This window comes from Diplotaxodon limnothrissa, linkage group LG3 (assembly GCF_057381915.1).
Source record: "Diplotaxodon limnothrissa isolate DT_005_m linkage group LG3, D_limnothrissa_male_GT1.1, whole genome shotgun sequence".
In the NCBI taxonomy this organism is placed as follows: domain Eukaryota; kingdom Metazoa; phylum Chordata; class Actinopteri; order Cichliformes; family Cichlidae; genus Diplotaxodon; species Diplotaxodon limnothrissa.
In genome coordinates this window covers 38804307-38817243 of record NC_140598.1, presented here as the reverse complement: position 1 = coordinate 38817243, position 12937 = coordinate 38804307, and the positions used below count along the sequence as shown (strand labels likewise).

The 12937-nt window shown below is 37.6% G+C and overlaps 1 long non-coding RNA gene across 1 annotated transcript; it reads right to left on the bottom strand.

The window, feature by feature from the left end:
• Positions 1–3300: 3300 nt before the first annotated feature.
• On the bottom strand, positions 3301–10391 carry LOC146635794 (uncharacterized). The gene is made up of 4 exons (XR_014905270.1): positions 10149–10391; positions 8391–8423; positions 4387–4546; positions 3301–4167 (listed from the first exon to the last, which is right to left on the bottom strand). It is a non-coding gene; the product is annotated as an uncharacterized LOC146635794 (long non-coding RNA).
• Positions 10392–12937: the final 2546 nt, after the last annotated feature.

Genomic DNA, 12937 nt, shown 5'->3' with positions numbered 1-12937 from the left:
TCTTTTTTGCACTGCTGCTTCAGTTCATTGAGGTTTGCTGACATTTGTGTATGTACAGCTTGCTTGAGGTCCCGCTACACAGTCGAGGTCTTGTCTGATTGGGCCACTGCAGCCTCTTGATTCATTGCTGGTGTGTTTGGGATCATCACCCTGTTTAAGCCAAGTTTTAGCTTTTGGACAGATGTCTTTACATTTGGCTGTAGAATACTTTGTTACACAGGAGAGTGCATGGCTGATTCAGTGACTACAGAGTGCACAGATTCAGTGGCTGAACAACAAGCCCAAATCATTCCCTTTCACCACCGCACAGGCAGTTGGTATGATTTGTTTGTGTTGGTTTGGTTTTCTCTGAACATGGGGCTATCAGTTGCGGAGAAATATCCCCACTTTGGTCTTATTTGTCCAAAAAGCATTGTTCATGTGTTTTGTCCAACTTTGCAAACCTAGCTGTGTGGCTGTGTTCTTTTTAGAGATGGGAGGCTTTCTCCTGGAAATCCTTCCAACCATCCACACAGTTTCTCAGGGCATTGCATGATCTGACTCTTGGGAAAATTGTCTTGATGGACCTGTGTGGTCCTCCTCATGTGGGTCCAGTTAGGTTTTTGTTGTGTGATTTTTTTGCTCCTGCCTTGTGTTATGTTTACATTAACACCGCTGCATTTGGGTTTTTTGTCTTGCTTTCCGAGCCTCACATTTGGATCCCACTCTGCCTGCTACACAGCGGAGCCTCGACGATAAGTGTATGACAGTGAGTGCTCAATACTTCTAAAGATGATCAAAAGAAAAAGACAAAAGACATAGAGAGGAGGGAAAATGTCTTTTCACAAAATTAGATTTTATTTATTTCAAAGTGATGTCATTAAATATAAAGTGGTACAGCAGCTGATACAAAAGAAAAAGTCATGAGACCACAATACATAGTCAAAATGCTGGGTTTGCCTATGTAGGTACTCAGTTAATTGTAGTCTAACGACGATACCTGTTTCTAAACTTAACTCTGTATTATTAATGTTTACGTTGGTGAAACACTGCAGTTTATGGTCACAGTGTTCAGGTTAAAATCCAATGTGATTGTGTGTTTGTTGAAGTGATTCAGAATATGATTTTTTCAACCTTATTAACATCAACCTCATATCCTCATGCTGATTTCTGGAAATTCAGAGCTAACATATTACATTTAGACACCAATTCTGCCTGATGTTTTGTTTTTGTTTTGTTTTTTTAATGTTGATTCTGATGTTTCCAGGCTTCTGGTATTAAGAGTTAAAATAAATAAAGAAGCCATTTTTAAAGTGAGTTGAGTTCATTTCAGGACATGTTTGAGCAGTGTGTGGTTCTTCTTTAATAACTCAGTGTTGCAGTCACATGTTAACAAGTGAAAGAAAAGAAAGATTGTTTACGCATTTGCTTCTTTTGTCACTTTAACCCCCGATGTCCTTACTCTTGTTTTTGCAGACATTTGGAGTTATAAATTATATAAATATAAATCATTATGTGAAAATAATTTCCTTACAAAGTTTTTAAACAGTTTTTGGATCCAAAAACACTTTATTAGCCTGTGATGATCCAAATAAACCTCCTAAAATAACAAGTGAGACTCTGACACTTAAATAAAGTGCGCAACAGCTTGTCAGCTGATCTGATCCAGCTTTTACTGACATGAGTCATTGTGCTTTAAGTCAAAATGAAAGTGAAACTAAAACACACACGGCAACAAACAAGAAGAAAAAAAACCCAACAGAAGAATGCTGACTGGCCAGTATATCATGATATCACTGATAGGAGGAGGAGTCTTGTACATAAGTTATGTTGTGTTATTATAGAACTGAAGCAAAACGCAGTATCGACGCGTTGAAGCGAATAAAAAGCTACCAACGGGAAGAAGAGGAGACAACAGAAGTATGAACTTGATCTTTTAGTATGTTTTGCTGTGTTTCTGTGTCATTCTTCCTTGTTTTGTACTGCAGTTGATATTTATTTATCATTATTACGTTTTTATCTCTTTCTTAAAATGCCTTTGTAAAGTAGCAGGACTAAAATGTTACATGTCCGATAATGAACACGTTTGATCACAGTCTGTAAAGAGGATGTGACTGGGATTAACAGTTTGAACACTTCGTGGTATTCTGCTTCATCCGAAACATTCAGAGTGTTGTTTGTTCTTCCAGCTGATCATCAGTTGATATAATTGATGTGATAGAAAGTGGACAGATCGCCGATCGCTCTCTTACAAACAAGTAAGTTGACGTTAAAACATCCCAGCCAACATTTATATGTGGGGCCCATATGGTTTGGAAATGGGCTGAAAAATGGGCCCCATATAGGATTGTCCGCGGGTTCCGTAATGGCCCCATATTAAATGCCCATATAGGTGTTATGTTAGGAAAATCTGGGAACTAAATGGGCCCCAACTGGGAAAAGTACACAGAAACCCACCTGGGCCCCATCTTTCAAGTTTTTGTGGGTACCATGTAGGCACCACATAGGCTAAAAAGTGGGTTTTAAGTGGGATTGTCCGCAGGTTCCACAATGGCCCCATTTTATAAGCCCATCTCGGTGTTATATTGGTAAAATCTGGGAACTAAATGTGCCCCAACTGGGCAAAGTACACAGAAACCCACCTGGGCCCCATCTTTCAAGTTTTTTGTGGGTACCATGTGGGCACCACATAGGCTAAAAAGTGGGTTTTAAGTGGGATTGTCCGCGGGTTCCATAATGGCCCCATTTAATAAGCCCATCTCGGTATTATATTGGTAAAATCTGGGAACTAGATGGACCCCAACTGGGCAAAGTACACAGAAACCCACCCGGGCCCCATCTTTCAAGTTTTTGTGGGTACCATGTGGGCACCACATAGGCTAAAAAGTGGGTTTTAAGTGGGATTGTCCGCGGGTTCCATAATGGCCCCATTTAATAAGCCCATCTCGGTATTATATTGGTAAAATCTGGGAACTAGATGGACCCCAACTGGGCAAAGTACACAGAAACCCACCCGGGCCCCATCTTTCAAGTTTTTGTGGGTACCATGTGGGCACCACATAGGCTAAAAAGTGGGTTTTAAGTGGGATTGTCCGCGGGTTCCACAATGGCCCCATTTTATAAGCCCATCTCGGTGTTATATTGGTAAAATCTGGGAACTAAATGTGCCCCAACTGGGCAAAGTACACAGAAACCCACCTGGGCCCCATCTTTCAAGTTTTTTGTGGGTACCATGTGGGCACCACATAGGCTAAAAAGTGGGTTTTAAGTGGGATTGTCCGCGGGTTCCATAATGGCCCCATTTTGTAAGCCCATCTCGGTGTTATATTGGTATAATCTGGGAACTAAATGGACCCCAACTGGGCAAAGTACAAAGAAACCCACCCAGGCCCCACCTTTCAAGTTGTTTTGTGGGTACCATGTGAGTACCACATAGGCTAAAAAGTGGGTTTTAAGTGGGATTGTCCGCGGGTTCCATAATGGCCCCATTTTATAAGCCCATCTCGGTGTTATATAGGTAAAATCTGGGAACTAAATGGACCCCAACTGGGCAAAGTACACTGAAACCCACCTAGGCCCCATTTTTCAAGTTCTTAGTGGGTACAACATGAGGAAAACATGAGCTAAAAAGTTGGAATGGCATTAGCAGTGGGTTCTGTATTTGCATCTTATTTCTAGTTTGAATTGACTAAGTTCTGGCACTGAGTGGGCCCCATGTAGTAAAACAGTCACAAAATAAATTTTTCAGACGGCTAATACGGGTTCTGTGACACAAAGACACCAAATATATTAAAGCTGACCGCAAACAAAATCTAGTTTGTAAATAAAACCATTTCAAAAATCACGAGGGTACACAAAACAACATTTTTCACATTTATTTTGTCCAACAACTGTGATTTTACGTAACTGTATTCCAAAGTGCGTAAACGTTTAAAAACTAGAAATGTCAAACTACAGCAAAATTCCTTAGATATTTGGAACTGTAGCAACATGGGGAAAAAGTCAGATGGAAAACTCAAAAGCTTATCTTGAATCAGCAGGGTTTGTTTTTTTACAGAGCCGTAAGTCTATTTTGTACCCTTGCAGCCCTCGGTCCTCCTCTGTCTTTAGCTCCACTGAACCACTTGGACAGAGCCTTCTCTGCTTCTTGCAAGTTGACTTTTGATGTTAAATAATTCTTCAGTGCCTCTGCAAATGAAGAAGAAGAAAAACGGGCAAGCCAAAGTAAAGTTAATCTTAGCTTACTTCATTTGGTGATGATTTTCAAAGAACAATGTTTATTTCACTTTATTGCCTCAAAAAATATATACAAATTGCATGATAACCAATCTCAGTTACACTTTCAAACACTTTATTAAAAAAGTTTAGTTTTCTAAAGTTCAAATGTCTCAAGTGAAACTAACTTACCATACACAACATTAAAAAGACGCAAATCTCTGAACTTTTTTTCCCCATGTCGGCCAAGCATGTTGTACTCCACAGCCAGCTCAGGTGATATGAGGAATTTCATCATCCTTCTTGTGGCATCGTCTACACTTGTTTCCCCTGTATCTGCTACCATGGCAACCTGAGGGGAACATACAAAAAGGACAGATTAGATACTGGCATCTGGTTAGGATGCCTCCCTGGTGAGGTGTTTTGGGCACGTCCCACCAGGAAGAGACCCAGAACACCCAGGACATGCTGGAGGGACTATGTTTTTCGGCTGGCCTGGGAATGCCTTGGGATTCCCCCGGAAGAGCTGGGCCAAGTGCCTGGAGAGAGCGAAGTCTGGGCCTCTCTACTTAGTACCGGATTGGGTCGAGGGGCAGCAGCCTAAGCTTAAGATAATGGACCGGAATGGAGGATAAATGGACACTTTACATATTACTTAATGTTTACTGTGTGGTGATAAAAAAAAAAATGGTAGTAAACACAAGCTAAACTAAAAAAATTAATTGCGCTTCCTTAACCCTTTATCCCCAATAATGTTACGCAGGATAACTGGTAGGTCTGGTAGGTTTTTTCCTCTACTGTATACTATATGAATGTAATCAAGGATTAATAACAGAAAGAAAAAAGAAATTGAAATTTTGCCATTTTTACTAAAGGCAATCAAAATGTACATGAATAAAATATTTAAATTAGTCAATTCAAATTAATAACTCTAAAACACTGAACAAAATTAAGTATTTGACCCTGTGGTTTATTTTCGGACATCTCTTTTCTTCTAAAAGTCCAGGCGTGTTGGGCCCCTGGCAGAGCTCAGGTTTGACGAGACAGGTTTGGAAAAACCTGTCGCTGGCGACTTTTTGGGGGCTAAAGGGTTAAAATAAATAGGAATTGGCCAAAATTTGTATAAACTATGAAATAGCAGAACAAAAGTAAAAAAAAAAATCTTTATCTGTTATCAGAATCAAATATTTGATTAGAATAAAAAATTTAACTTTCTGGAAGATTTCTCGTTACATCTGTCATAAAAGTAACAACATCTCAGAAAAGAAACATGATAGCAACAGAAAAATATGATAGCAGTGTGATGTGATGGTCCCTGGCCAGATTTTTACACATATTATAAGCCCTGTGACACAAAAACCACAGAACTCTGACACGCACAGACTGTTTTCCTTCGTGCTAATGAAGAAAAATGCTGGTCTGGTATGTAAAAGGGAATTTATTCTTCCAGGACCTGAAGCTCCGTAATGCAGCCCTCCAACAGCCAAACCTATCTGTTCTCTGATTGTCTTGATGCATGCTCAATCATCCAGGTAAGTAAATCTCCAAAAGTTGATTCTGTTCATCTGGACGTAGCGCTTGCAGCATTTTCTCCCACTGAAAATGCTACGTCCAGATGAACAGAATCAACTTCTGGAGATGTTCTCTGATTGGATTGTTTAATTGGTGATTGACATGAAATTGACCAATCAGCTGAAAGGAAGAAAAATAGGGTCAAAATTTGGATGTGTAAGTATAAATCCACACACAGCCAGGAAAGCCGAGCGCAGAGTTGTTTGTAGCACCAATTCAGCCAGAGTGGAGCCAGATGGATTTTCCATCCATCCACACTGTAAAGTCTATAGACCAGCAAGTGATAAATTAACAGTGTTGTTGGTATTTTCTAAAACAGTTGTATGCAATAGGAATTGCTGTTTATAGTCCTCCTGTATATCTGCATGTTCCCTCCCAATTAAAACCTGTGATAATGGAGATTCAAATTCATGTCATACCTATGCCAACAGTTATCAAGTATCCAGATCGACCTTTACTGATGTGCTCTGTCAGTGCGCCCCAGGGCAGCTGTGGCTACAATGTAGCTTGCCATTGCCAGTGTGTGATTGTGTGTGTGAATGGGTGAATGACTGAATGTAGTGTGAAGCGCTTTGGGGTCCTTAGGGACTAGAAAAGCGCTATAAAAATGCAGGCCATTTACCATTTAAAGGAAAATTGTTATTTCCATGTATTTTCCTGTTCTGCCTTCAACTTTGAGGACTTCCCCCCACATTTCTAGTTGTGACAGTGCACCTACAACAAAAAAAATCTGCTGTGATTTACATTTGTTGAAAGAGCAATTTTGTAAAATAGTCTATTTTTGTATGCACAGTTTACAAATCTGTCCTGTACAGCATGGACTGATTGCATGCTAAAAAGTTGTTGCTTAAAACTAAAACAATACATTTTAAATTAATAACATCAGCAGAAAGCCTTGTTATTAATTAGATGTACAATTTCTATAGAATACGAAACAACTCAGTTCATTTTTGATCATATCAATACCAGCATATTACACAACTAGTGATGGGATTTTCGTCTCTTTTTAGAAAGCCGGCTCTTTCGGCTCCCAACCGGCTCTTCAGGTTGTTTTGTTGCTTTAATTAATTTATTATTAACAACAATATAAAATTATGAACAAAAGGAATTACTAATGTAAAAAAAGAAACGTGGTTTTATTTATATATGTTTATATATAAATATATATGGTGGCCCCTAGAGACAAAGCATGTACAAACTCCAAAACCCATTTCTAGCGTCAACTGAACTTCCAAAACAGAGCTATCTAGATCACTTAATTTACACAATTGAAATCATATGTGTATTTTTTGTGTATTTATACACAAGCACTCATATATATTCATAAAAAATTCCAAAAGCTGTTCATTTACCTGTTACTACCACACACCAAATCCGGTCGTTGGTACTTCCTGGCTTGTGTAGCCACTAGGTAACTTTTAACTATTTAAATTTTCAGCTTTTTCCTTTTAAACAAATTTAAAGTGAAACAACACAAAACACTGCAAACCACAACACAATTAAATATAAATTATAATATGAAAACAAACAGAAGATGCACATTCTCTGTCATATGGGCCTGCATGAATAAACTTTCTGAATCCTTTATCATCCGCAATTGAAAATAGTTGTGGATGATTACTATACCTTTGTAATGTGACGTTGTTGTCCCTGGCTCTCTTTCTCTCTCTCTCCCTCCTGCTCTGTTACTGTGCTACTGCATGTGTAACAACCGCCCCTCCCCCCTCTTCCCAGCGCAAAGCACAAGGCTCGCGTGCAGAGTGAAGCGGAAAAAAAGTGCGAGAGAGAGGGTGAGAGAGAGAGAAAAAACACGCTTGTGTCGTTCACTTCAAAGAGCCGTTTCGTTTTGACCAACACATCACTAACAACCATGATGAAAAACGCTCATCTGCTTCCATCACCATCAGCTGATTAACATTGAGCTGCTGCAGTCAACACCATCAAACTAATTTAGTGTTTAATGTTATGTTATGTTATTGAATGCTTTTATTTTTAAATCTTTACCAGCGCTTAAAGACTGTAGATGTTCACACCTGGTGTTAGAAAACCGAGCTCACAGCAGTATTTTTTTTTATAACAGGAAATTTTAATTTTTATTGGTTACCGTGTTTATTACCACTTTTATCAGTAATGTACTTCCTATAAAATATGGATTTGATAAGTTACCGGTTTATTGAAATCAGCTAGTGAACACATCGATCACTTTATTGAACTACACGCCTTACACTCTTGTGAGCTCTGGTTACTAACAGCAGGTGTGAATGTTTGGAGTCCAAAACGCAGATAAAGATTAGAATAACAAGGCAATGTAAAATCAGTTTAATGCAGTTGACAGTAGCAGCTCAGATGGAAATCAGCCAATTGTGAGGAGAGCAGAGGACCAAAACTGTCAGAGTTGTGGGTCAAGTGAAGAGAACACTGTTGGCATTATTGTTAGCATAAAAGATGAAAATTAAATAAATGTTAAATTTTAAAATAGATCATTGCCTCCTGTGCCTAAATAAATATATATACTTAATACCAATAAAAAAAAAAAAGGATGCCCCAAAGACCATCACTTTTCAAAAATAATAATAATAATAATAATAATAATAAGTAATACAAATAATATGAAAGTTACTTACATGTCAAAGATGGTGCTTGTGATCTTGAAGAATCTAAACGTGATAAGGAAATGAAAGAAAGTGCATGAGAAAATACAAACATTTTTGTTTTTTCCCAGGATAATTCAATATAAAAGATTCTCTTACTAATGCACAAAATGAACAGTGTAATTAAAAGTTTGAAAGGCACTGCATGTGTTTATATGATAAACTGACTAATTCAAGCAGCAAACACTAGCAGTGCAAAAATGTATCTAACTAGCTGACAGACTTTAAAGTCACAGGAAGATATATCAAAATGGTGACTTATGCCAGAACAAATGACTTGACAGACATAAATCCTAAATTCCTTTAAGTAAAAAAGGAATTACTTTTTTATAAGTGGTCCCTAGTGGTTTTCAAATTATTACATGGCTTGTTAATTTTTTATTAAATTATTAAGAAGCCAGATGAGTTCAAAACATTTACAAATGACTATAAAGCACTATCCAAACTTCAAATCAAGTGGCAAAATCTCCAAATTAAAAGTACTCGCAAACTATAAAAATTTGATTATACTTAAAAATATGCAAAAACTAATTTAGTGGAATTTTTACCTGCTCAAGAATACATTGAACATGCAATATTTAATTGAAAAGAACAAAATTTGTGTACTTTTAGAAAGGATTATTAAATATTTGGGGATACTAGACATAAAGAGGGTCTCGTACATTTACAGGCATCTAATTTCCTGGATTTAATGGTTTAAAAGTTTAATAGGTCTTTGAAGTTGATAATAAAATTGAGTCCATTATTAGCAAAAAGAATAAAAAAAAAAAAAAGAGCAAAAAAATGCTTAATATATAATAATTGTTTTAAACTTAAGCTTTGTAATTGTAGCAGATTTCATTATGTCTGTAATTTTTTATTTAGCCCCACAGTAGTAAAAGCCATAAATGGGAGTTAGATTTATTACTAGTATTTTACACAGCATTCAGCTATAATAACATGTTCTGCATTTTCCTACTTCACCATCTGATCTGAACAGCTGCACTCTCTTAATTAATTAATGACCTAACATTTCTCAGTAACCAATAACTAGATGGAACAGCACAGTATCTAAGAGAGTGATCAGACAGTGTTTGAGCTAAAGACGCTGTGTGTTTCTTTTGGGGGCTTTTTACACACTGATCCACCACCGTTTTCCCATAGTACAATGCATATCTGGTAACATTACCGTATTCAGATCAGAAAACCGTTTCAGCTGCAGGCATCTACTCCTGTAATTTAAACAATCACCTTGCTACACTGCACATGAATATTACGTAACATGGTATGACTAGCTCATGTTCAGACATTTAAGATACTGTTCAGCCATTTTGTTTACTGGGTAGTGCATAATGGCCGAGTTAGCTGAGCAGGAATCCACTAAAGCCAAAAAAATAATATAAATTTTTTAAATTAATTACAAAAACCTTATAGGAAAACCCAAGAAACAGTTGCAGAAGCACAGAAAAAAACTGCCGTGTACGTTATAGTGTGTAAATTCAAAAACTGTATAGAGAGAATGGTGCAATGAAAACAGAATAAGATAAGATGAACTTTATTGAGTAGAATATAGGCAGTAAGAGTTTTTTAATTAACTTTAAATTATGTTTGCCAAAGACAATGCAGCAAATTAACCCAGTTCTACCTGCTAGCTAAAGATGTTATGCTTCTCCCCCTTATACCGTTTAGGACGACTATAGAAAGTTACTAAAATAACCATTGATGAAAACGTATCAAACTTTAAGTATTTACCTTTGTCATAGTTTTCGATTCTTTGGTATCCTTTTGTCCTCCACGTTCTTAAACACCAGGGAGAGAAAAGGCGCAACAGACGAAAGACCGCGAAGACTAGACGCTAGGCGGTGCAATCTGCTCCTCCCTCTTTTTAAACGAGCCAATAGGAGCTGCTCACATTAAAAACAACTTTATTTAAAAAGTCGTTTTACACCTGATACAAAAATTTTAAAAGTCAAACAATGCACAAGTTTAAAAGAACAATTTTATTTTAAAAAGTTTTTTAAGCATAGGGATGGTTAATATGTTTTAAAAAGTAATATATAATATTTATCAAAAAGTGTCACCCAAATCAACATCATAATAAAAATATAATTAATAAAAATATAATAATGATAAGAAGAAGAATAACAGTTTACCTAAAAGCTCTTCTAACATTAGACTGGTTTTGAAAAGTTTCAATAGTGTCAATACACCATAAGGACAAGGGAGTTTCACAGTTGAAGTGTGACTGCTTGAAAGACCCCATTCCCTCTCCTTTCCACTAGTTCAAAGAAAATATAAATTATTTCTGGTTATATAATTTGAGGGCACAAGTTTGAAGAGTAACATTTTAACAGATCGGTAATATACTTCAGGAGCTTTACTGGATCTGATTAACCAAAACTTCCATCTTCCATGTAACTAACTGTCTTTTCTCTAATACAGTAGAGTGTGTCTGATCTACTAAAAATCCTCAACTGCATGTTTGCTCAAGTAAATAGTCTTAATTGTTTGAACAACCAGTAATCCTTAATTTGCAAATGCCAAATCTGGATTTTGTCTGTGTAATTCACTTTTATCTTAGGTTTTTTATTCGTATTTTTTGCTTTTCTTTTTTTCTACTCTTGTGTCCGTTTTAATCACTTATTATTGCTGCTGTGACAAGTGAATTTACCTAAGAAGAATCATGAAGTCCTTATTTTATCTTATCTGAGCCTCACCATGCAGCCTACCATGCAGAGTTCACATTAAGTACATAAAATGAAATCTAAAATTAAAAAGTAACCAGTTTCAAACCAGTTATTTGGAATAGTGTGCAGAGTGTTTTGAGTAACATTGAATGTTCAAAAACACCAAAGTTCCTATAGTCTCACTTGACAGCTGGGTTGTAGTGTCTGATAACACATAACATCTTGAGGTCTCAATGTGGACTTTGAGTACATTTGCTAGCCAAGGCTAAATACTGAGAGGGTCAAAAATGAAGGGTCAAGAACATCTGACTGTACGTAAGGGTAGCAAAAGTGATAGACTGAGGTTGTGCCAAATATGTTAAAGTTAGGGTGATTTCTTAGAGAATGGTACCACATGGGTGCTGTCTGCAGGTTATAAAAGAGAGTTATGTTCATACTTTCTTTTGAGATTATTTTTACAATTTGACTTTCAGAACTCCCTGGGTTGTGCGCAATCTGTGATGGGCTTGTTTGGAATAAATCCTCCTTTATTCAAATAACACTTTCTCAGGCTCTTCACAGAAGAAGAATCCTCACATAAGCATGTGCTACCATTTTGAACCAATGTACACATTTACCATCACTAACCCAACTAGGACCTACATTGGATGCCCACCCATATGGATTTGATGTTAGAAACGCAAGTGGGTCCCATATATACTAAACAATCTTGAGCCCATGTAAAATATATGCCCATATTAATTTAACATAACCCATTTGGGGCCCACATAGACATGTTTTCAGGGTCTGACTTGCATTTGCCCATGTGTGACACATATAGTTTGACCAGGTGGGCCCCACCTATGTCATCAGTACCAAAAAATATATACCGATTACCTCACTTTGCCCCACCTGGGGCACACAGCAAATGCTTTTCTTTAAATGACTGTGTTTGCCCATGTCTAACCCAGGTGAAAAACCCAAGTGGGTCCTACGTGTGTTTCCCATTTTGAAACAAGTGAAGTGTTTCCCATGTTTGACCCAGCCAGGACCTACTATATGTTTCCACTCGGTTTTGCCCATATGGCTTTAATGTGAGAAACCTAAGTGGGTCCCATATATACTAAACAATCTTGAGCCCACATAAAATATATGCCCATATTAACTTAACATAACCCATATGGGGCCCACATAGACATGTTTTCAGGGTCTGACTTGCATTTGCCCATGTGTGACACATATAGTTTGACCAGGTGGGCCCCACCTATGTCATCAGTACCAAAAAATATATACCGATTACCTCACTTTGCCCCACCTGGGGCACACAGCAAATGCTTTTCTTTAAATGACTGTGTTTGCCCATGTCTAACCCAGGTGAAAAACCCAAGTGGGTCCTACGTGTGTTTCCCATTTTGAAACAAGTGAAGTGTTTCCCATGTTTGACCCAGCCAGGACCTACTATATGTTCCCACTTGGTTTTGCCCATATGGCTTTAATGTGAGAAACCTAAGTGGGTCCCATATATACTAAACAATCTTGAGCCCACATAAAATATATGCCCATATTAACTTAACATAACCCATATGGGGCCCACATAGACATGTTTTCAGGGTCTGACTTGCATTTGCCCATGTGTGACCCATATAGTTTGGCCAGGTAGGCCCCACCTGTGTCATCAGTACTAAAAAATATATACTGATTACCTAACTTTGCCCTACTTGGGGCACACAGCAAACGCTTTTCTTTAAATGACTGTGTTTGCCCATGTCTAACCCAGGTGAAAAACCCAAGTGGGTCCTACGTGTGTTTCCCATTTTGAAACAAGTGAAGTGTTTCCCATGTTTGACCCAGCCAGGACCTACTATATGTTTCCAC